The 26,247-nt window shown below is 45.0% G+C and overlaps 1 protein-coding gene and 1 long non-coding RNA gene across 4 annotated transcripts in view; one reads left to right on the forward strand and one right to left on the reverse strand.

The window, feature by feature from the left end:
• Positions 1-25,331, reverse strand: LOC141098552 (uncharacterized). The gene is made up of 2 exons (XR_012234284.1): positions 24,975-25,331; positions 1-1,357 (listed from the first exon to the last, which is right to left on the reverse strand). It is a non-coding gene; the product is annotated as an uncharacterized lncRNA (long non-coding RNA).
• Positions 20,207-26,247, forward strand: part of LOC141098550 (cytochrome P450 2K1-like) — a 42,094-nt gene continuing 36,053 nt past the window's right edge. Inside the window, exons 1-3 of one of the 3 annotated variants that reach the window (XM_073586435.1) lie at positions 21,646-21,835; positions 23,434-23,515; positions 23,967-24,043. The gene's annotated coding sequence lies outside the window, so the exon portion shown is untranslated. Of the gene's footprint in view, positions 20,226-21,645; positions 21,836-23,433; positions 23,516-23,966; positions 24,044-26,247 lie in introns of those variants that run through there. The other 2 variants (XM_073586436.1, XM_073586434.1) reach the window with 2 other exon arrangements.

Genomic DNA, 26,247 nt, shown 5'->3' on the forward strand with positions numbered 1-26,247 from the left:
TCATTTTTTGAGGAAAATTTTTTTTTTTTATTTTCACGGTTCTGCGTTATAAACTTCTGTGAAGCACTTGGGGGTTCAAAGTGCTCACCACATATCTAGATAAGTTCCTTGGGTGGTCTAGTGTCGAAAATGGGGTCACTTGTGGGGGGTTTCCACTGTTTAGGCACATCAGGGGCTCTGCAAACGTAACATGATGCCCGCAGACCATTCCATCAAGTCAGTATTTCAAAACGTCACTACTTCCCTTCCGAGCCCCGACATGTGCCTAAACAGTGGTCCCTCCCCACATATTGGGTACCAGCGTACTCAAGACAAACTTGACAACTACTTTTGAGGTCCAATTTCTCCTGTTACCATTGTGAAAATAAAAAATTGCGGGCTAAAAAAATCATTTTTTGAGGAAAAAAAAAGATTTTTTATTTTCACGGTTCTGCGTTATAAACTTCTGTGAAGCACTTGGGGGTTCAAAGTACTCATCACACATCTAGATAAGTTCCTTGGGTGGTCTAGTTTCCAAAATGGGGTCACTTGTGGGGGAGCTCCAATGTTTAGGTACACAGGGGCTCTCCAAACACGACATGGTGTCCACTAACAATTGGAGCTAATTTTCCATTCAAAAAGTCAAATGGTGCTCCTTCCCTTCGGGACCCTGCCGTGTGCCCAAACAGTGGTTTATGACCACATATGAGGTATCGGTGCACTCAGGAGAAATTGCCCAACAAATTTTAGGATCCATTTTATCCCATTGCCCATGTGAAAATGAAAAAACTGAGGCTAAAAGAAAATTTTTGTGAAAAAAAGTCCTTTTTTTTACGGTTCAATTTGTGAAGAACCTGGTGGTTCAAAGCGCACACTATGCATCTAGATAAGTTCCTTGGAGGATCTAGTTTCCAAAATGGGGTCACTTGTGGGGGAGCTCCAATGTTTAGGTGCACAGCGACTCTCCAAACGCGACATGGCAACCGCTAAATATTGCAGCATATTTTCCATTCAAAAAGTCCAATGGTGCTCCTTCCCTTCTGAGCCCTGCCGTGCGCCCAAACAGTGGTTTATGACCACATATGAGGTATCGGTGTACTCAGGAGAAATTGCCCAACAAATTTAAGGATCCATTTTATCCTGTTGCCCATGTGAAAATGAAAAAATTGATGCTAAAAGAAAATTTTTGTTGGAAAAATTAAAATGTTCATTTTTTCCTTCCACATTGCTTTAGTTGCTGTGAAGCACCTGAAGGGTTAATAATCTTCTTGAATGTAGTTTTGAGTAGCTTGAGGGTTGCAGTTTTTAGAATGGTGTCACTTTTGGATATTTTCTGCCATATAGATCCCTCAAAGTGACTTCAAATGTGAGGTGGTCCCTAAAAAAAAAAAATAGTTTTGTAAATTTTGTTGTAAAAATGAGAAATCGCTGGTCAACTTTTAACCCTTATAACTTCCCAACAAAAAGAATGTTGTTTCCAAAATTGTGCTGATGTAAAGTAGACATGTGGAAAATGTTATTTATTAACTAATTTGTTGTTACATAACTCTCTGGTTTAACGGAATAAAAATTCAAAATGTGAAAATTACGAAATGTTCAAAATTTGAGCCATATTTCCGTTTTTTTTCACAAATAAATGCAAACATTATTGACCTAAGTTTACCACTAGCATGAAGCCCAATATGTCATGAAAAAACAATCTCAGAATCGCTAGGATCCGTTGAAGCGTTCCTGAGTTATTACCTCATAAAGGGACACTGGTCAATATTGCCAAAAATGGCCAGGTCATTAAGGTCAAAATAGGCTGGGTCATGAAGGGGTTAAACCATTGAACAGCGAGGTTAAGCACATGGGTCAGGCATTGTATGTGTGTGAACTCGCCTCAGAGCGTCACCAGTAGGTACAGTACTGTCAGCCACAGATCTGCCTGCTCTTTCAGAGCTGTCTACAACTCTTCAGCATTTTGTGGCTTGTCACCTAAGCATATTAGCTTCAGTACAGCCTGTTAGCTGAGGCAGTGCTGCAGTGTTTCCAGCTTGTGACTGATGTGCACATTTCAGAGATGGAGGCTGAACAGGAGGAGGAGAAGGAAGAGGTGCAGGAGCTCTAGACTGCGGGGGCAACCCAGATTGATGTAGGGCACGCAATTCTCGGTGTCAGGAGGACGTGTTCCATTCCAAGGTCATTTGGGTCCAGGCTTCCAATATGTTAACCCAGTGTGCTGTCAGTGAGATGTTCCGTCCCTAGCCACAAGCTTTTTTCCATGTGTCTGTGGTTAGGTGTACTTTCCCAGTAGCAACATGGTTGAGAGCCTGGGTAATGTATTGGGACACGTTCTTATGTCATGCCGTGACGGCACACTGGGAGAAATAGTGGCGGCTGGGACACAGTCCTTTTTTTAGACGGATGCAGAATGCCATTAGCAGAAAGCTTTTCGTCTCCACGAGGCTAAAAGGCAACATTTTGAGTGGAAGCAGAAGAGATATGTGTGACGTTATTAATGGGTTCTGTGTGGCTTTGACTGGATATTTCCCCTTGCTTTCCAAGGACTGTGGTATGGACAACTGATTGCTGCACTGGGACAAGGACGTGGATATGATTGTTGATGGTGCTATTTGAGTTTATGTGCAACAACAGATGCAAGGAAGGAGGCATCTTCACATGCACAATGGACAGGGGATTTGCTTGCACGTACAGCAGTGGAAGACACAGTGGTATCACCCGCCAACACTGTTCCTGGAGCCTGCTGTTCGGCCCACAAAGTCGGGTACTTTGCAGCCATGTGCCTGATCATGCTGGTGGTGGACAGGCTGATATTTTCATTACCCCTGCTGATGCATTCATGACTGGTGGTGCAAATGGCCTGTTTGAGTTTATCGGCAGAGTCTTTAAAAAAAACACCAGACTGGGGAACACCTAACAGTTGTACTGGCAACTTCTGTCATGTTTATGTTTTCGGGGACATTCAGTGTCTCCCTCTCCCACAACACCTCTTCACCTTACCCCCTGTGTTTCGGGGTTCTCCAAGGCTCAGTTCTAGGACCCCTACTCTTCTCTATCTACACCTTCGGCCTGGGACAGCTCATATAATCCCATGGTTTGCAATATCATCTCTATACCGATGACACGCAGATCTACCTATCTTGACCTGACATCACCTCTTTACTGACCAAAATCACATAAAGTCTGTCCGTCATTTCAGCCTTCTTTTCTGCTCGCTTTCTAAAAGTGAAAATGTACTAAACAGAATTCATCAGCTCTCAACCATCTCACTGTACCCCTCCATCAGAACTATCCATCAATATTATTGGCTGATCACTTTCCCCAATCCCGCATGATCGGTGCCTCGGGTGTGATTCTCCAATCTGCTCTCTATTTCAAACCACATATCCAAGTCCATGTCTCCTCCTGCCATCTCCAACTCAAAAGCAATTCCCAGATCCTTCCATTCTTTGACCAAGAAACTGCAAAAAACATTTTGCACTCCCTCATCATCTCCCGCCTCGAGCACTGCAACCTTCTACTCTCTGGTCTCCCCTCTAGCAATCTTGCACCACTAAAATGTATCCTAAACTCTGCTTCCCTACTAATGCACCTGTCTCCCCATTATTCCCCAGCCTTTCCTCTCTAAACCCTAAAAATATGACATGCAAAGCCATCCACAACCTGTCTCCTCCATAAATCTGTGACATGGTCTCCCTTGACTAACCTACACGCAGCCTTCAATCATCTCATCATCTTCTTCTCTACTACCCTCTTATCTCTTTTTCACATGTAAAGTGCCATGGAATAAATGGCGCTATAAAAATGACTAATAATAATATCATCCACCACATTGTCTTCCACTTCCACACCCTGGTCGTCCTCCAGACTTTCTAGCAATTGTGTCTCATCATCGTCCACCTCTTGTGACACTTTTCTACCATCGCCTTCGTGTGACCGTGGCTGCTCAAATATTTGGGCAGCACTACATGCGATATCATCTTGCCCCTCTTCAAGTGTATCATGTGAGAGGCCTGAATCTATATATGGTAAAGTGAATAGGCCTTTGGAGTGTCAGAGTGTGGGATCAGTTGTCAACAGGCAATCGGCATGGTGGGAGGAAGGAGGATCAGAGTGAGGACTATACGGTCCAAACTCACGGCTACTCAGACTTGACCATGTGGAAGACAGAATGCTGGTGGTGGTGGCAAAGTGACTGGAAGCATTATCCACTATCCAACCTACAACGTTTTGACACTACTCTGGGTTCAATACGTGGTGTGCTGATGTGTTCCCCTAGTAATTGTGACAGGAAGGTACAGTGAGAAGATGTAGGTGTTTGGTGTTGCCCAATTTCAACTTGCCCACAGCCTCAGCCTCTGCATGCACCATCATGTCCACTTCCCCGTCCCTTGCCACATGTCTTGCCCATTTTAAATGTACTACGTTATTTTCCACGTTCACTCAAAATGGCTGTATTTGGAGCGAACTTATATGTTATCCGTGTGTGGGAAACCCACAGTTTAAAATATCTGGCCTGTTAGTAAAAATGCTTTTTTCATCATACTGGTGGCAATAGTTTAAGTAAGAGACAGGAAAAACATTTCAATGGAGGACTCAAATGCCACATTTTGTAGCCCACAGATAGATGAGGCGTCTGACTGAGACAGGCCACTCTCAAATATCTTGCATTATCTTGTATTTTTTTTTTGGGGGGGGCAGAAAAATTGTGTGAATAAGTAGGCTAAGACACAACCAAAAAAGTACGATGGAGGCCTGATACCTTATGCATATTAAAACTGAGCTTTATCACCTGATAAAGCAAGGGAGAGAAAATTAACTCTTTTTGTCCACATAAAAATGGCGATCATTTATATGAAAACGCACTATACAGTATCCCATAGAAAAGGCTTCTTAGTGGGATACCACACATCCTCCACATATCTTCAGACACCACCACTAGAACACCAGGGTAAACGTGTTTCGTGATGCAACAGCCACGTTATTGTTTGCAAAGGGATGTTTGTAGTCTCAGCCGAGTTCACCTATCGTTTCTTGTGTCTCCCCCCTCCCTATGAGGAGTACAAATAAATATCAACTATCAAAAAATGATAGGGTTGTACAAGAAGAGAAAATAGATAGTCGTGGAATGGCACAGTTTAAAGAGGAGTGCAGCGGCTGTAACTGTCAACACACCCATGGCACAAGGTTCCTCATGTTTTTCACCCATACATATAACCAAGAATATCCAAATGTCACAGCTGAAAACTATTTGTTCCAGTGTAACGAACACTGTTAAAGGAATGCCAATAAACGTAGTTAACCATGAACCTGGGAAACAACAGATTTCCTCTTTACAAGATATGGACGATGATGGTATTGATTAAAAACACACATGTGACATGCACAAATGTGAACAGGTCGATCAGACAATGCTCACACCACCACCTACTAACTGAGATACAAGAAAACACAGAATGACAGATTTGCAAAAATACTCTGCAATAAAAATTGGCAGTAATCAGCAAGTGCTGGATAACAAATACAGGGTATTTAGTCAATACTTTTTTGCGCAAAAAAATGTACACCAAGCTGCTCCACCATGTCAAGGTAACCCCTATTGAAGCAGTCCCTATCTAATGTATTAAAAACCTGAACATGTGAACAGTGTCTAATATGGACAGGATTCAGACAGGCCGCTCCCTAGTATGGGCTTGTGGTCTGAGACAGCTCTTATGTGCATGTCACACAAGAGAGGGGTGGGGTCTCCCAAACCATGCTAAGCAAGGGAAAAAACGGATTAAAAACACACATGTGACATGCACAAATTTGAACACGTCGATCAGACAATGCTCACACCACCCACTAACTGAGATACAACAAGAAAACATAGAATGACAGATTTGCAAAAATACTCTGCAATGAAAAATGGCAGTAATGAGCAAGTGCTTGATAACAAATACAGGGTATTTAGTCGATGCGTTTTTTTTGCACAAAAAATGTACACCAAGCTGCTCCACCACATCAAGGTAACCATGCTAAGCAAGGGAAAAAACGGATAAAAAACACACATGTGACATGCACAAATGTGAACGCGTCGATCAGACAATGCTCACACCACCCACTCACTTAGATACAACAAGTCATCAATGATGGTATTGATGACTACTTTAAACTTTACCACAACCCCACCAAGAAAATGAAGATCACAGCTTCAAACAATGTGCAAAAAAGGCCATGTATGTCTGGAAATTAATTTTCTCTTGGGCAAACTTTATATGGAAGTCAACGTGAAAATATTTCCTGAAGACCTTACCTGGAGAGCTGGGGGAGCAGCAACATGGCTGAAAAGGATGGAAACATTGCTCAAATGGAATAGAAATAGTATGGGAAGACTCTTCGATGCATCTCTGACTCCCAGGTCGCTGCTAGGAACTACATTGTCATAGCATTACGCCACTTTTACAGACTGACAATATAACACATAAAAAAGATGATAGAATGGATTTTACAGGATGCGCTTCAGCGAAGTGCCATAATCATGATGGAGGACCTCATTTTTCATTGATTTCTTTCCACATCCTGGACTGGGATGACTCCGCACTGCTCCATCTGATATAGCAAGGTGTTTCTGGATGTAATGAGCTGACTTCCATTCCTTTCCCCTTCTTTGCAGTAATAATTCTACAGCTACTTTTAGTCACCGGTAAATGTAATTTTAACATTTTACTACCTTATTTGGGCATGTGGTGTGTGTGACATGGTCAATCACATGCTGTATAATATATAAAGGAGGGACTCTGAAGCTCACAAAATCTATGCGAACAATGCTAGAACTGCCAAATATTAGAAGTTAAATAAACTCTGTATTAGATATAAAGGAGGGCCTCCTACACAACCTGTTAAGATTGTTAGGCAACGGAACTCTTAGACTCAAAGGCTATGCACTAAGAGCAAGGGCTGCCAAAAATTGTAAGGAGAGACTACAATACACCCTGGAAAACCATACAAATTTTAATGAGTGCCTCACGTTGACCCTCTAGAAATGTGGAATGGCTGCATGATGTCCCAATATTTGAGTTATGTTTATGTTCTGCTGCTGGTGGGGTTGATAAATTTGGGCCAGTCCATTCCTCATTCATTTTGAGTGAGAGCAGCCTGTTGACCCTATAAAGATTTTGAGTGAGGGCTGCCTGATGATCCAGTTCAAATGGTGGAGGAGGAGCACAAGAAAAAGAAGAAACCATGAACCATATAGCCTTTTTTGGGTCAGAACAGGTGCATGGGAAAACACGAGAAAAAAAAAAACATTTGAATTGGCTTTATGTTCCGCTGCTGTCATCTTGTGGGGTTCAGAAGTTTGGACCAATCCAGGCCTTGTTCACTTTGAAAGGAGTCGGTCTGTCAGCATTTTCAACTGACAGGAGGATGCACCTATTAATATTATAGAGCCATTTATTCCGTGGCATTTTACGTGTGAAAAGGGCCATAAATAATAAAAAACAAGTACAATAATCTGAGGCTATAAATATCAAAACTGTTTGCTTAGCCTTTACTGGTTATCATAAGGAAGACACCCCAAAAAATGACATGTGGTCCCCCTATATTCAATAATCATCACAGACTAAACAGGCAGCTGAGGGCTGATATTAATAGCATAGGAAAGGGCCATGGATATTCATCTCCTCCCAGGCTAAGAACATCAGCTCTCAGCCGCTCCAGAAATGGAGCCTATAAAAGGTGCGTGAATTCTGGCTCTTAGCCTCTACTCTTCCCTTTTGCTCTGGTGCAGTGGCAAGTGGGGTAATAGGTTTGGGGTTGATGTCAACTGTTTTATGGCTGCTGACTTCAAGCCCAGGGGTTAGTAATGGAGTGACGTCTATACTACGCCCCCATTAGTAACCTCATAGTCAGATAATAATAAAGACACAGTCAGAATAAAGTCCTTTATCTAATATATAAAGCTCAAAGTGTGTATGTATGTATGTATGTGTGTATGTGTGTGTGTATGTCCGGGATAGGCATCCGCACCGTCACAGCTACAGCCACAAAATTTGGCACAGTCACACGTCTGGACCCCAAGAGCGTCCTAAGCTATGTTGTGAGGCGAAATTTTAACCCAATGCATTCCAATTCACCAAACAATTTTGCCCCTATCTACATACTGGGGAAAAAGTGTGTGCGCATGAAGCCCCGCCCCTCATTATGATGTCATAATGCCCCTATCTACATAATGGGGAAACAGTGTGTGCGTATCAAGCCCCGCCCCTCATTACGATGTCATAATGGTTGCCATGGCGATGCTGATTCATCATAGGTTGCAAGCCCCGCCGCTCATTATGATATCATAATGGTTGACTATGAGATGGAGGATGTGTGATGGGTATATGGGCGCTGGACTATGGGATGGAGGATATGTATGTCGGGTATATGGGCACGGGACTATTGGATGGAGGATGTGTGATGAGTATATGGGCACTGGACTATGGGATGGAGGATATGTATGACGGGTATATGGGCACGGGACTATGGGATGGCGGATATGTATGATGGGTATATGGGCACGGGACTATGGGATGGAGGATATGTATGATGGGTATATGGGCATGGGACTATGGGATGGAGGATGTGTGATGGGTATATGGGCACTCGACTATGGGATGGAGGATATGTATGATGGCTATATGGGCACGGGCCTATGGGATCGTGGATATGTATGATAGGTGTATGGGCATGGGACTATGGGATAGAGGATAATTATAAATTGTTATAACTAACCACAGTTAGTTACTATGCCCGGGCAGCGCCGGGCTCTTCAGCTAGTTTGAAATAAAACTCCCCGCCTCTCTTTTACCCATTTATTTAAAAAAAATAAAATTAAAGAACACCATATTCCTCACCTGTCCAACAATAAGATAATCCATATCAATCCCACAATGAGCTCCAACTCTCCTACATCTGGATTTCATAGCTGAGCAGTGGCATGATGCGGATGCTCAACCATGAATCCAGGAGACCACTAAGCTGAGTCTCAGAACTTAGCTGCAATGCCGAGTGGTGACGTCAATAAGGTGAGCAGAGTTCATAGTCAACACGCTCCTGTGGGATCATTTGTCTCCTGTGAGTCGCCATGATTGGAGGAAGGAGCAACAGGGTGATGATTACTGTATGTGGGCCAGACTCTTGGCTAATAAGACTAGACTGTGTGGAAGACAGGATGGTACTGGGAAACATGCTGGAAGCAGTATCTGCCATCCAACCGACTGCCTGTTCACACTGATCTGGCTGCCAGTGTGGTGTTCCTCGCTCCCATACAAAGTAGGAAAGGAATCTAAGTGTCATGGATTAGCGTATTTTTTTTCCTTTCACAGCAGGCACAGTTTCCCCCTTGTCCTCGGCCTCCGCGTGCACCTTCAGCAGCACGTCCACTTCCCTGTCCTTTACCGCATGACTTGTGCATTTCATATAAGGTATATACAGTATGTCTGCAAGTTTTCCGCTACAAATAAGGAAAAAAAATATTTATTCCTTGTTGCTTTAACAATGCAGCAGCAGCGGTACACAAGTAATAATAATAATAATAATAATAATAAATTTTATTTCTATAGCGCCGACATATTCCGCAGCACTTTACATTTCAGAGGGGATTTGTACAGACAATAGACATTACAGCATAACAATAATCACATAGATTATAACAATTACTAAGAGGAATGAGGGCCCTGCTCGCAAGCTTACAGTCTATGAGGAAAGCGGTAGACACGAAAGGTGGGTGGTAACAGTTGCCCTGATGGTATGGACCAGCCATAATGCTAAGTGTGTAACAGTACAGACACAGAGGGCTAATGGATGCATAAAGCATGTGGGAACATGATGCGGGGAACCTGGTTATGGTAAAACGTTTGGTTGTGCCACACAGGGATAGATTAGGTTAATGTGTTGAGGTGATAGGCCAGTCTGAATAAATGCGTTTTCAAGGTACGCTTAAAATTGTGGGGATTGGGGACTAATCGTATTGACCTGGGAAGTGCATTCCAAAGAATTGGCACAGCACATGTAAAGTCTTGGAGACAGGAGTGGGAGGTTCTGATTATTGAGGATGCTAACCTTAAGTCATCAGCAGAACGGAGGGCGCGGGTAGGGTGGTATACTGAAACAAGGGAGGAGAAGTAGGGTGGTGCTGAGCTATGGAGGGCTTTGTGGGTGAGGGTAATAAGTTTATATTGAATTCTGGAGTGGATGGGTAGCCAGTGGAATGACTGGCACAAGGTAGAGGCATCGGTGTAACGATTGGTGAGGAATATGATCCTGGCTGCAGAATTCAAGACAGATTGGTGGGGGGAGAGTTTGGTAAGAGGGAGACCGATTAGAAGAGAGTTACAATAGTCAAGATGAGAATGAATAAGAAAAACAGTAAGAGTTTTTGCAGAGTCAAAAGTAAGAAAAGGTCGAATTCTAGAAATGTTTTTGAGGTGCAGATGACAAGAGCGAGCCAGAGATCGAATGTGGGGGGCAAAGGAAAGCTCGGAGTCAAGTATGACCCCCAAGACAGCAGGCATGTTGCTGGGGAGTAATAGTGGAACCACACATAGAAATGGCAATGTCGGGTATAGGTACATTTGTAGAGGGAGGAAACACAAGGAGTTCAGTCTTTGACAGGTTCAGTTTCAGATATAGTGAGGACATGATGTTAGACACAGCGCTTAGACAATCGCCGGTGTTTTCTGGAAAGGCTGCCGTGATGTCAGGAGAAGTGTATAATTGTATAAGTACTGCAATAGCAATATTAAACCCTGCCTAAATGCCTCTAATCCTAAACTTTTACTTCATGTGGTACAGTAAAGGGTGTTTTACTGGATGGAAGATATGTTTCTCCCAGCAGATTAATGTTTGGCCGTGTTTTTCCCTAAAGACGGAATCTGCGATGATGTCAGGGACACGTGATCAGCCCATGTGGTGTCTACCTCATTGGTGGGAGGGGTTAGGCCCTATGTAATGGAGGTTGGTAATTACCACAGTGTGAGTTTGGTTCTGGAAGCTACAGGAACTTGTGTGGACTCAGCCTGAAACTTGTATACAGGATTCCTGTGCTGCAGGACTATAGCAGCAAGACTCGGAAGAACCCCGGGAATGGCACCTGGCGGGTGCCGCAGGACCTGGCAGCCGCTTAGTTACGCCCGTCCCGTACAAGGGGTGAGTCTGGGACCAGTGGTCCTCCAAGTTGGATTATGTGTTTGGTTTTCCTTGTGTTTTGTTAAGCTGCTGGTTAATGAGTGACATTAAAACTAGAGTTGAGCGACTTTTGGTTTTTTAGGGTCGCGTTTCGTTTCGTGAAACCCGACTTTTCCAAAAGTCGGGTCGAGCAAGATCGTCCGATTATAGGGAAAAGTCGGGTTCGTCCCGAAACACGAAACCCAATGTAAGTCAATGGGGAATAAAAGTCGGCAGTGAGAGGAGGACAGGAAACACACCAACAGTGCCCATTTGAATGCCAAAAGCATCAATTCTTCTTACTTAAGCTTGTCAACCTTAATTAACTTCATAATTCAAGTTACGCACTGAAAAATGGGGGTTATTTGGCTACAGTTGTAGGGGGGGGGAGGGCTGGCTCCAGGTTTTCATGTGCCCTGGGCGAAAGAGTGCCCCTTTAACACATACCACAACTCATCATGCTCCGATACGGCAGAGAAATAGCGGTATAGTACAATGAAAAATACTTCACTTTTTACATCTCATGACGAGGCCCATCTATTTCTCCATACAGAATCATTGGTCCCATATAATGTTTGAAACAGTATATGATGAGCTCCACATAATGCTACAGTATATGTTGGTCCCCATGGATGAAGCTCCACTGTCTTATGGGCCCAAATAATGCTCCAAACATAATGGGCCCCATTTCTAATGCTCTAGTGTATAATGGGCCCTGTAAATGCTGCTCCAGTGTCTGATGTCCACCTTTGGAGTGTTCCAGTGTATGGTGGGCCCCATCTATCATTCTCCAGAGTATAGTGCTCCCCAAAAATTGCTGTCCCAACATTGAAAACAATCAAATAAGTCTCCTCGCTAGGGAATCCCTGTACTTGTCTGGACTCCTCGTCGTCCCCATCTTCCATCTCACTGCACAGTATTTCAACTTTGCAAGTGCTGTGATCCTGAGCAAGCAGGCGGGGCCCACTCGTTGGCGACGGCACTGGCACAGGGCCCCTGATAGTACGGTGGTGTGTCTGATGGCGGGTGGGCCGAACCTGCACTTTCATCTGCAGCTTCCTCTTTGTCACCGTGTAAGATGGAACTGTATATGGGAAGGGTAACCTGAGTTTCATCAGGGTCAGATTCAGGCCGTGTAGCGTGCGAGGGGAATGTAGTGGTCTGGGTCAATGTACCAGCAGATTCATCGAGCAGTGGCTGGGCATCAGTGCACTTGTGTCGCCCCCAGGAGTACGGTCGCCACAGTGGCATTACCTTCTTCCTAGGGAGTGTGATGTCATGCTTGGGAGCAACGAACGATCTCTCTAGCAGGTTAACTGATTGGGCGGCGTTATTCCCACGAGTCATGACCCTCCAAACAGCGTTCATGAAGGCAAAGTGTTTGTTTTACGTGGGCAGTATGGTTGCAAAGCTGAACCTTAAAGGAATGTCCAGAAGGGCACCACCAGGAGTGGAGCCTACGGTTAAATTCGACTCCACCTGGGAAACCTCAACCATGCCAGCTACAGAACAGATGCACACATTGCAAGCTTAATTCCGTTAACGAACGAGACTCCGTCATGCCCCGCGGTCCGAGTCCGGCTTACTAGAGGGACACGTGAGGCTCTGGCACATGAGATTGGCCAATAACTGGTGTGTCATGCCCTTACATGTCCGTGGCTGCATGTGCGCTACACTGAAAAGGCAAGCGTTTGTCGCTTACAGGTGCAGATAACCCGCTGAACAACGTTAGTGATGGGGATCACTGATTACAATTATTACCCGCAAACAATGATTTCCCAGTAAGTGCAGGTCAACCGCAGTTCCGGAATTAGGCCTAACCGTCATTCCTGAAAAAATGAAAAACTTACGTATGCAAACCACAGGTGCTGTAGCTTGCTTAACAGCTCGCCAGCCGTTCTCACGCCCAGTATGGATTACACGTGATTGCACAATGGTGAGAAAGGGTACCGTATCCCCATATAACATGTATGGATAGCGTACACATTCAAAATATATGTCTATACATCAGGAGGCAGGCTCAGATGGTGTTAGGCCCAGTATGGATTGCACGTGATTGCACAAAGGTTAGAAAGGGTACCGTATCCCCAGATAACATGTATGGATAGCGTACACATTCAAAATATATGTCTATACATCAGGAGGCAGGCTCAGACGGTCTTAGGCCCAGTATGGATTGCACGTGATTGCAAAAAGGTTAGAAAGGGTACCGTATCCCCAGATAACATGTATGGATAGCGTACACATTCAAAGTATATGTCTATACATCAGGAGGCAGGCTCAGACGGTGTTAGGCCCAGTATGGATTGCACGTGATTGCACAAAGGTGAGAAAGGGTACCGTATCCCCAGATAACATGTATGGATAGCGTACACATTCAAAATATATGTCTATACATCAGGAGGCAGGCTCAAACGGTGTCAGGCACAGTATGGATTTGACGGCCCAGACTACACAGCGGAGGAGCAGGGAGAGGTAAAGATTGCAAATGCTGGGGCCCTGCCCAAGCAAGGGGGGCCCACTCGTGGGCGTCGGTATTGGCACTGGGCCCCTCATAGTACGGCGGTGTGTCTGACGGCGGGTGTGCACCACCACCGTCAGAGACACTTGATTGCACTATGAGGGACCCTGTGCCAGTGCCCGCTCCCAAGAGTCAGCCTACCCACCTGTCCAGGGCAACGGCACTCGCACGGTGTCGTGCGCTAGGTGGTGACCCCGGCCATGGGGGGGGAGGCAGCACAGTTAGGGAGTTTTAGAAAGTGGCATATGTTGATGTTGGACATTCAGCTGATGCAAAGGTGAAATAGGTCAAGTCCCAGGAAGAGGTGGACCAAAGCAAGCCATTTTTCTGTCACCCTATGTGTCATCAGGGGAAGGTGGGACAAAATCCTTGGAAACCCATGCGTGGTTCATTTTAATGAAGGTTAGATCATCCACATTTTGGTTTGACAGACGGGTCCTTTTTTCTGTCAGGATTGATCCAGCTGCACTGAAGAATCTTTCCGATAGCACACTTGCAGCTGGGCAAGCGAGCTCCTGTAAGGCATATTGTGCCAATTCAGGCCAGGTGTCCAGTTTAGCGGCCCAATAGTCAAAGGGGAATGACCTGTGTGGGAGAACATCGATATGGGAGGAAAAGTAGTTTGTAACCATAGTTGACAACTGCTGTCTCCTGTCACTTTCCATCGATGCAGTATTACCAGTTGTGTGAGCGGTACTTGAAAAATCAGTCCACAACATTGTCATGAAACCCCTGTCTCCAACGCCACTTCTGCTGTGTGCACCACGAACACCTCTGCCAAGCTGACCCCGGCCCGTACGGCTCGTGTGAGAACCATCACCGCTGCTGTGTGCTGGGAATGCCTCAAGCAACCAATTTACCAGAGTTGCTTGTTTATTAGCCAATATTAGGTCAAGGTTCTCCTGTGGCATGATGTTTTGTAATTTGCCTTTATAGCGTGGATCCAGGATGCTGGCCAACCAGTAGTCGTCATCGTTCATCATTTTGACAATGCGGAGGTCCCTTTTTAGGATCTGCAAGGCATAATCTGACATGTGGGCCAATGTTCCCGGTGTCAATGATGCACTGCGAGTGCTGGTTGGAGGAGCACTTTCTGGCAAATTCACATCCCTCCAGTCACGCACAAACCCTGTACCAGACCTTGCCACGCCAACATTTTCACTTGCCCCACGAGATGCATCCTCCTCCCCTAAGTAATCATCCCCATCATCCTCCTCCTCCTCCTCTTCTTCCTCCACCTCGTCCAGGAGAGGTCCCTGAGCAGACAATGGCTGAATGTCATCAAGGATTCCCTCCTCCTCTTCCTCCTCATCAACATTGGCTGCAGAAGCCTGCTCCTTAAGGTGCGTCAAAGTTTGCATGAGCAGACGCATAAGTGGGATGCTCATGCTTAGGATGGCGTCGTCTGCGCTTACCAGCCGTGTGCATTCCTCAAAACATGCAAAACAGAAGCCGCGGAGACACCATCACGTGTTTCTCAACGCAAGCAATTCCTCAAAACACTGAAGGACTTTACAGAGGTCTTTCAGCTTCGACCACTGCACACCTGTCAACTCCATGTCTGCTCTCAAAGTGCCTGGCCGTGTATCCTCCCACAAATGCATTATGGCCTGCCTCTGCTCGCACAGCCGCTCCACCATGTGCAGGGTGGAGTTCCACCTTGTTGCAATGTCGATAATGAGGCGGTGGTTGGGGAGGTGGAGCAATCGCTGCAGCTTCTGCATACGAACGGAGTGTACAGGCGACCGGCGGATGTGCGCGCACAGTCTTCGCACCTTCTGGAGCAGGGCTGTTAACTCCGGATAATTTTTGAGGAAGCACTGCACCACCAGGTTCAAGGTGTGAGCCAAGCAAGGTATGTGTCTGAGTTTTGAAAGGGCTATGGCTGCCACAAAATTACGGCCGTTATCACTAACTACCTTGCCTGCCTCAAGATGTACACTGCCCAGCCATGACTCAGTTTGTCGCTGAAAGTACTCGGCCAGCACCTCGGCGGTGTGTCTGTCGCCCAAACACATCATCTGCAACACAGCCTGCTGACGCTTTCCACTAGCTGCTCGATAGGGGGACACCTCGTGTGCAACAGTGGCAGCTGCAGACGGAGTGCTCGTACGACTGCGCTCTGTGGACGAGCTTTCGCTTCTGGAGGAGGAGGAGGAGGAGGAGGGTCGAACGCCTACAGCCAACTGTTTCCTATACCGTGGGCTAGGCAGCACTGTCCCACCACCGCTGTCCCCTGTGGACCCTGCATCCACCACATTAACCCAGTGCGCAGTGATGGACACGAAACGGCCCTGGCCATGCCGACTGAACCATGCATCAGTTGTGAGGTGCACCTTTCCGCTCACTGACTGCTTGAGTGCATGGACAATGCGGTCTTTCACATGATGGTGGAGGGCTGGGATGGCTTTGCGAGAGAAGAAGTGGCGACTTGGTAGATCATAGCGTGGTACTGCATAGGCCATGAGTTCCACCAACCGAAAGGGCATCATCTCAAACGAGATTAGTTTGGCAATGTGGGCGTTCAAACCCAGTGTACGCGGATGAGAGACTGAGTACTTTCTTGACCTACTCATAGTGTCTGGGAGGGTGAGCTCGACTTGAGAGCTGCATATGGTGGAAGTAGCGGTGGACAGGGCGGACTGAGAGAGGGTTGATGATGGTGATGGAGTTGGTGTTCTTTCTGATGGCCTAGAATCAGTCTTTCGTTGATATAACAGTGGGATTCCCTGACTGCTATGGCCTTGCAACGACACCTCAACATTTGCTGCTGTGCTAATCGGTGGGCTTACAGTGGGGGAAACAATGTAGCGTTGCTGACTACCTTCGTTGTGATCAGTTGCACATGTGGCACTTGAGGTTTGGTGTTGTGTCCACGCTTGCAAGTGCATGGTGTTTAAATGTCTAAGCATGCAACTGGTATTCAAATTTTTCAGATTTTTCCCTTGGCTAAAGGTCTTTGCGCACTTCTTACAGATGACCTTGGCCTGATCATGAGGATTTTGTTCAAAAAGTGCCACACTGCACTCTTCCTACTTTGGCAGACATTTTGCGGCCTAGCACACTGTGATCTTTTGACCCTCTGGACAAGCTGTCCAGCAACTCTTTTGATTTTTGTAACCTGTCTTTGGAGTGCTCCGGGCCTGCCAGATAACAGCTGTTGCGATGTCGATGTCTGCTGTGGATGCTCCTCATCTGAGCTATTGGAAGCAGCACCCTCTTCCCCCAATGGATGCCAATCTGGGTCAACAACTGTGTCATCCATCACCTCCTCTTCAATGTTATGTGCACCTTCCTCTGTGTCACCGTGTATGGTGGTATAGTGTGCGGGAAGGGGCACCTGAGTCTCATCAGGGTCAGAATCTGGCTCTGTACACTGCGAGGACAATGTAGTGCTCTGAGTGAATGTACCAGCAGAATCATCCATCAGCGGCTGTGCATCAGTGCACTCCATGTCAGATTCATCTTGGCCTGGGTAATTCACCATTTCACTTGATAATCCAGGCATGGTATGTGAAAACAGCTCCATGGAGTAATCAGTAGTATGGCCTGCGTCATCCTTCAATCTTGGTTGGGGTGAAGGACACAAGGAAAGGTGTGGTTCATGAACATGAGCCTCCAATGACGACTCAGTGCTTTTACTTTTTACAACTGAAGAAGAGAAGGCGATAGAGCTGGAGGCTGAGTCAGCAATGTAAGACAAAACTTTTTCCTGATGCTCTGGCTTTAAAAGCGGTTTGCCAACTCCTAGAAAACTAAGCCTTCGAAGCCTTATGGAGCCAGACGATGACGCAGGCTCAACACCTCCTGCATTCGGTCCTATTTTGCTCTTGCCACTACCATCAGATCCACCACCAACACCATCATTACCAGCTGCCAACCCCCGCCCAATTCCACGGCCTCTTCTACCAGCCTTCCTCATTTTTGGTAGAAATGTAGACAAAATCCAACAAACTATATAGTAATGTAAAACAAGGTACAAGGTGTCTATAGGACAGGGGAGATTTTGAATTTCTGCTCACACTAGTGGACACTGGACACTTTTGGATTGTGTGAGGCCCACTGAATATCTGAGCGCTATGTCACAGGCTCGATGGCACAGCTGTGACCAAAGTGACTAGAGGATAAGTGAGATTTTGAATTTCTGCAGACACTTGTGGACACTGGACACTTTTGGATTGTGTGAGGCCCACTGAATATCTGAGCGCTATGTCACAGGCTCGATGGCACAGCTGTGACCAAAGTGACTAGAAGATAAGTGAGATTTTGAATTTCTGCAGACACTTGTGGACACTGGACACTTTTGGATTGTGTGAGGCCCACTGAATATCTGAGCGCTATGTCACAGGCTCGATGGCACAGCTGTGACCAAAGTGACTAGAGGATAAGTGAGATTTTGAATTTCTGCAGACACTTGTGGACACTGGACACTTTTGGATTGTGTGAGGCCCACTGAATATCTGAGCGCTATGTCACAGGCTCGATGGCACAGCTGTGACCAAAGTGACTAGAGGATAAGTGAGATTTTGAATTTCTGCAGACACTTGTGGACACTGGACACTTTTGGATTGTGTGAGGCCCACTGAATATCTGAGCGCTATGTCACAGGCTCGATGGCACAGCTGTGACCAAAGTGACTAGAGGATAAGTGAGATTTTGAATTTCTGCTCACACTAGTGGACACTGGACACTTTTGGATTGTGTGAGGCCCACTGAATATCTGAGCGCTATGTCACAGGCTCGATGGCACAGCTGTGACCAAAGTGACTAGAGGATAAGTGAGATTTTGAATTTCTGCAGACACTTGTGGACACTGGACACTTTTGGATTGTGTGAGGCCCACTGAATATCTGAGCGCTATGTCACAGGCTCGATGGCACAGCTGTGACCAAAGTGACTAGAGGATAAGGGAGATTTTGAATTTCTGTAGACACTGGACTCTTTTGGATTGTGTGAGGCCCACTGAATATCACAGCGCTATGTCACAGGCAGAAATTGGCTAGTGTATCACAAACTACAAGGTGTATGTAGAATTGGGCAGAGTAGGAATCTCCCTAGAGTGCAGGTCTGTAAGAACGGAACATGTCTTCGACTTATTCTCACAGAGTGACACAGATAGCTTCACTGTGGCTGTGATAACAGCCGTTACACGGTACTGTGTGAGGAGCGTACACTGCTGTATGGTGTGAAAAAATGCACGCTCAGTACCTCAGCAGGCCAAAAAAAATAAATTGGGATTGCTTTTAAAAAAGCAGTTTGCAGAGCAGTGGGTAAACAGCAATGCAGCTGTCAGGAAGCCTTAGAAGGCAGCCCAACAACCAACACCACTGATACACCACAATATAGCCTCCCCTTGCACTGCACACACAGTGACTGGTGTGTTGTACAGGCACAATCGCTAGCAGCAGAAGCAGTTTTTTTGTCTTCTTCCCTGCCTAACGCTCTCCCTACAGAATCAGCAGCAACCTCTCCCTATGCTAAGATCGGCAGTCGGCGTGCACGCCCTTTTATACCCCCTGTGACGCCCACCAAAGCAAGCCAATCACTTGCATGCCCTTCTGAAAGATGGTGGTGACCCGTGCCTATGTCATCACATTGCCCACAGTGTCCGTGGATCCTGATTGGCTGAAAAAGAGCGCAAAACAAACTTTTGAAAAGCGACTTTGGCGCGTAAGTCGCCGACCTCGTGGCCGACCTCATCCTAGGGTCGGGTTTCGTTTCATGAAACCCGACTTTGCCAAAAGTCGGCGACTTTTGAAATTTTTCGACCCGTTTCGCTCAACTCTAATTAAAACCACTGGAATTGGACTTTATGCCTGTGTGTTGCCTCGTTACTGCCGTCCGGCTATTGCCTACCAGAGCGAATCCCTACATTCACTGAATGCAGGTAATAGCGGTTTTACTACATAAAGGAATATATTTGTCCCTGGAAAGGACTGTTTTAATGCTGCAGGGACAGTATACAAGGACTGCTATAGCAATATTATTAGACTCGGACTATACCCCTGCTCTAAATTATTGCTTCCTGAACACAGTGTGACTCAATGATGCAATACAACCAGCCAATCGCAGTAATGCTAGCATCCAACAGGGATATGGTATTACCGTGTATGGTGGGCAATCCCACAAGTTTATTGGTTGTCTAAAAGGCGCCAATCAGGATCTTCAACAGCACCCTGGTGAGTCAGACTTCCGAACATTTGCAATATTTAATGCAGAGCTTTTCTAGTTGAGAGGGCTCCCCTCCCTCTGGGTCCAGGTGCAGCTGCACGTGCGATATGTCCACCCCTGCCTGTCCAGGTGCAAAACAGTTTACAAAAAAAAACTTTGAAATCACCTTCATGTTAGGGAACGTGAAGCACAGTGGCTAAATACCTTAGGTTTCAGCATTCCCTACAGTGTACTGTATATTATTCTGTAACACGAGAGCCAGGGTGGAGCTGTATAACTTTTCCGCACACAGTGCAAAGTGCTCAAACAGGCGGCAGATTCACCTACAGTGTGGAGCAGGGATTCATTTTTTACAAAGCGGGTAAGTGACTGCGTCAGAGGAACAGGATGAGTTCTGCATCTGTAACATGGGTTTTTTTGGCTCAGATGGCAAATGTTGCAGAGCTGTGTTTGATTTGGTGTCCATAGCACTCACATTGTATACATAGATAAGATTATAACCTTCAGTCTGTGCCAAATGACTCAAACTGAGCTTTATGATATCAGACCAACTCAGGTCTACTACGCGACAGCGCACGGGTCTTTTCACACTTTGCGTAACACATGATTTATATTTGGTCTATATGCGTGCAAGTAAAGTACAAAAAAAAAGAGCAGATCTGTATGACACAATAAACCCCTTTTTCAGCTCTGATGCATCTGACTAAATTAGCCAATTGGGACAATAAGAGGCATCATTAGCGTCAGGGGGTACTAATACTGCGTTGGCAGATTCTAATGGGGGAGGTTACTACGGTGGCGGGTAGTTCTGGGAAAAATTGGGGTGAGACTTAAATGTCACTATTGTATGAACAGCAATGTTGGTGAGTATGTACAGATCAAGGGCGGACATTTCATTGGTGCGCCCAAGAGATAAGGGGGCCCACATCCAGCTCCAAAACGAAGTGCCCATATACTGTTCTTGCACAGCGCCCTCTTCTCTCTGTGTCCACCAGTGGTACTAGTACGATGTGCAAGACAAAAAAGGATTTTATTAACATTTATAGGTCCACTCTAAGGCCGGGATCACACATGCGAGAAACATGGCCGAGTCTCGCATTTTAAAACCCAGCACTGCAGCCGGCACTCAGATGCGGAGCGTGCGGCCGCATAGCAATACATGGAGCTGCACGCTTCACTCCCAAGTGCCGGCGACACTGTAAGGTATTATCATGCGAGACTCGGCCTTGTTTCTCGCCTGTGTGATCCCGGCCTTATTGTTGTAGAGCTTAAAGGTGCTCATTGTTTTGAGAGTCTCCACAGTTCAAAAGCACATTAAAAAATTGCAAAAAAAAAAAAAAGTAACCATATTTACCGACACCAGTCGGAAAACCAATGCACTTACAGCAGGCAACACTGATGATCTTGGCTGCATTCCGAATAAAAACAAAAAAATATGCAGTAATATAAAAATACGTATTTAGTATTTTGTCCAAAATATGCGCACTCTCAACTCATGCCAAGGCCACATTCACACGTTCAGTATTTGTCAGACAAAACCAGGAATGGGTCAAACACGCAGAACTGGTGCACTTGTATACTGATAGTGTGACCACAGCCTAAGGGTCTGCATTGTCTTTTGAGTTCCTAAATTAGAATCAGGAGCAAAAATCACAGCATTTAAAAAAAAAAAAAAAAACTGTGCAAAAGCGCATGCACTCACAGGATGCAGCGGGCCCTCCTTGATGAAGGCGGAAGCAATAAAGGTGCAAAATACTGATGATAGAACCACTAGGGTGATTTTTCCGGTGGGGTGCAGTTATATAGTGCTGGGCAGCCCCCCTGATCTAATAGTAGTAATTTTAATACTTGGAACCGCCTCACAAATTGATTGGTAGGTTGTTTCATCAGTAGTTTGCACCTGTGTTGCCCCCACTTATATCACAGGAGCGGTTGCATCCTGTAAGTGCATTAGTATTCTGACCTGTTTTGGTAAGTATGGCTGCCTTTTTTTTTTTGTCTGTCCTTTAGCTGTGTATTTGGAGCCTAAATTGGCATCACCATTGTGAGAGGTGCAATATAATCGTGTGAGGAAGCTATGGGGAATATTGACCTTGTTAGGCTAAATTCACATTAGTGTTTTTTTGCGCAGCGCATTGTGTGCAATAGAAACGCATGCAAAAACGCATCATGTGTTTTTGCATGCATTTGTGTTTTTTATGCACATTTGTTCTCTAGGGGTTAAAGCCAGTGTTAACACATTTTTACGTCAAAAACACATGCACATGAAAACGCAGAAGAATGCATGTCCATGCGCATGCCTGTGTTCCCATAGACTGTAATGCGTTATTTTGTCGCATTCTGTGCGCATGCGTTATTTTGATGCCTTTCAGCGAACCCAAAAATGCAACTGTTTGCGTCTGGAGTGCCTAGGTGCACACCTTGAAAAAACAAAAAAACGCATGTACACGAAAACTCATACGAACGCGTGCAAGCGCTAGACAATGTGCACGCCATGTTAAACTTAGGTACGCAAGAACATGGACGCGCACGATGCGCTGCACAAAAAACCGCTAATGTGAAACCAGCCTTACTGTGTGTGGCACAAAGGGGTTTTATACTATTATTGTGGGAGTGGCTAAAGTGGCAGTATCACAATGTAGGTTACGATCTGTATGACACTATTAATTTTAGAGACACTAACTGTGTAGCGCTATGTTCCATCAGTAGTGCAGCTTCACATGTGGGAATGTTAGAAATTAATGCCTTACCAACATATGCCATGTCCCTTATGTGAGCCTGAATTTTTCCCAGCACATGATGGCTGATTTAATGGAGAACATGGTTATTAATGGAGCACACTCGGACTGGGTCACAGTTAGCAGTGGGGTACCACAGGGGTCAGTTTTGGGCCCGCTTCTTTTTAACATATTTATTAATGACCTTGTAGGGGGCATAGAGAGTAGAATTTCAATATTTGTAGATGACACTAAACTCTGCAGGGTAATCAGTACAGAGGCGGACAACTTTACATTACAGGAGGATTTATGTAAACTAGAAGCTTGGGCTGATAAATGGCAAATGAGCTTTAATGGGGATAAATGTAAGGTCATGCACTTGGGTAGAACGAACAAGATGTATAATTATGTGCTTAATTGTAAAACACTGGGCAAAACAGTCACTGAGAAAGACCTGGGTGTATGGGTGGACGACAAACTCACATTTAGTGGCCAGAGTCAAGCAGCTGCTGCAAAGGCAAGTAAAATAATGGGATGCATTAAAAGAGGCATAGATGCTCATGAGGAGAACATAATTTTACCTCTCTGTAAGTCACTAGTGCGACCACACTTAGAATACTGTGTACAGTTCTTGTCTCCGGTGTATAAGAAAGACATAACTGAACTGGAGCGGGTGCAGAGAAGAGCGACCAAGGTTATTAGGGAACTGGGGGGTCTGCAATACCAAGACAGGTTATTACACTTGGGGTTATTTAGTTTGGAGAATCGAAGGCTTAGGGGTGATCTTATTACAATGTATAAATATATGCGGGGACAATACCAAGACCTTTCTAATGATCTTTTTACTCTTAGACCTGTGACGGGGACAAGGGGGCATCCTCTACGTCTGGAGGAAAGAAGGTTTAAGCATACTCACAGACGCGGATTCTTTACTGTAAGAGCAGTAAGACTATGGAACTCTCTGCCATATGATGCTGTAATGAGTGATTCCCTAATAAAATTTAAGAAGGGACTGGATGCCTTTCTTGAAAAGTATAATATTACAGGGTATATACACTAGTTTCCTTGATATTGCGTTGATCCAGGGAGCTAGTCTGATTGCCGTATGTGGAGTCGGGAAGGAATTTTGTTCCCCAATGTGAAGCTTACTGTTTGCCATATGGGGTTTTTTTTGCCTTCCTCTGGATCAACATGTTAGGGCAAGTTAGGATAGGATATGGGTTGAACTAGATGGACTTAAAGTCTTCCTTCAACATTAATAACTTTGTTACTATGTTATTGAGCTATCATGTGCCTCTAACAGCCGTGAGTGGAGTGGAGCTCTGTCCATCTATGACATTGACATTTATCTCTGTGATTCTTTCTGGATCCCTTGCTGAATCCAGGGTCCGGAGCAGCAGCCGGCAGGAGATTATTATACACCTTTTCTCAGTGTTGTGCCCGGACAGCACAACTCACCCAAGTGAGTACATTCACTACTAATATTTGTATTTGGTCTAGTTGATCTGCTCAATGCAATCTTTCCATATATATTTAACATATGACGGCATTCCTTGTGGCCAACGGTGCACCCATGAGGTTATGGTGGGGTGCTGATGGGTTATGACATGCGATGGAGGGGTCTGTCGAGCAACTCTTTGCCTGTCATTGCGATACTCCTGTGAAAGCCGGCCCGCAGCTAGCATTCATAAAAGATAGTGATTTTATCTATACATAGCTGTGCTGAACCCCTGCTATGTATCACACGAGTAATCAGATTATACCAGCTTTGTGGACTAATAAATGCAGCAAAAAAAAAAAAATTGTTTTAAAAAACAAGTTTAAATTGCCCCCCCCCTCTTTGCATCCTCATCTGTGATAATATAAAATAAATTCATCCGGTAGGTAAAGGTGCATTGAGAAAAATAATCCAAAACAACAGAATTACGGGAGGGAGGTTTTTACTGCCTCAATATTGCAAAAAAGAGGCGATCAAAACACTGGATCTACCACAAAATGATATCGGTAAAAATGCCAGCTCAGGGCAAAAAATAAGCCCTCAAACAGCCCTATATCCCTAAGAATTAAGTTTTACAGTTCTTAGAAAATGGTGACACAACGAAAGGTGTTTTTTTTTTTTTTTTTTTTTGTTTTTGAATTTTCCAATTCACCCCCCTCCACTTAAATAAAAAAAGAAAAAAAACTATGCATGTTTGATATCTACGTGATCGTACCTATCCAGAGAATCATGTTGCCAGGTCAATTTTAGCGTATGGTGAGCATGGTAAAAGAAAAAAAAAATGAAATTCCACAATTTCAACATACCGTATTTAATGCAATATACTAAATGAACAGAAAAGCGCAATAGGGTCTTATCCGAGTTAATATTAAAAGATTAAAAGAAATTCACTCACCTATTTCCATAAATTATTTCCATAAGAATTAACATACCGTATTTGAAATTTTTTTTCTGGTTTTCCGGTGCATCGTATGATAAAATAAATAGTGTCATTTCAAACTACATTGGATTATATTGATGGAAAAATAGAAAAGCTGTGGCTCTTGGAAGAGGGGTAGGCAAAAATGAGAAAGGAAAAAATGACAAATAGCTTTGGGGTGAAGGGGCTGAAGATGTCTGGGCAAGAAACTGCAGAGAGAAGTTGTGTTTGGGAGAAACTTGTTATACTGGTTTGCAGTGTCAGCCTGAAGAACATTGGGCCCACGGAGGATTTGATTCCGGGGGCCCGCCTTCCTCCCACACTGATGAGCCCCATAGCAACTGCAAGGCTTCCTCTATGAACCCTCCTGAAGGAGAAGCCAGGGCCCACCAGAAGGATTCTCTATTGGGCCAGTCCAACTCTGCTGCTCTGGGTTGGATGGAGAGAATAGGAAAAGTTATGATCTCCAAACAGAAGTCATCACTTGATTTAATTGTACTGTGTTCCTAGTTTCATTGTTATCTATTACTACTGAGCGAGTATACTCATTGCTTGGGTTTTCCCGAGCAAGGTCGGGTGTCCTCCGAGTATTTTGGCGTGCTCGGAGATTTAGTTTTGTTCATCTTATCTACATGATTCGTGGCTGCTGGACAGGCTGAATACGTGTGGAATGCCTGTGTGTTAGGGAATTTCCACATGTATTCAGCCTGTCTACAAGATGCAAATCATGCAGCTGAGATGACGAAAACTAAATCTCCGAGCAGGCCAAAATACTCAGATCACCCGAGCATGCTCGGGAAAACCCGAGCAACGAGTATATTCATTCATCACTAGTATCTGTCTAACGACTGTTGAGAACTGGTTTTTATCCACTATATGGACAGTTGCAGTGTGGTTTCTAGAAGACAGCCATCATATTTTTACAATGTGTGTTTTTTTTTTTTTTGTTTTTTTTTTTTGTTTTTTTTAACAAGTGTGCAACAATAACTCAATGAAGAATGGAGATGAGCAGATCACTTTAAGCAAACCCAATCCATGGTGCAGGTCAGATCTCTGTTGATGGAAGCCAAGTGAATTTCTTTACCTTCCAGGAGGTCCTGGCTCAGCTTCTGACTAGCTGGGCTGGATAGATTCCACCTGTGTGACGCATGGAAGACATTTTGCCAGGCTAGCAAATCAATTGCCCGGAACCTGGAAGCCAAGGGAGTTCCGCACTGCTCCTGTCCACAGCTAGAGAGCACGGAAATGG

The sequence above is a fragment of the Dendrobates tinctorius genome, unplaced genomic scaffold, assembly GCF_039654945.1.
Source record: "Dendrobates tinctorius isolate UK_male_01 unplaced genomic scaffold, ASM3965494v1 ptg000093l, whole genome shotgun sequence".
NCBI lineage: Eukaryota > Metazoa > Chordata > Amphibia > Anura > Dendrobatidae > Dendrobates > Dendrobates tinctorius.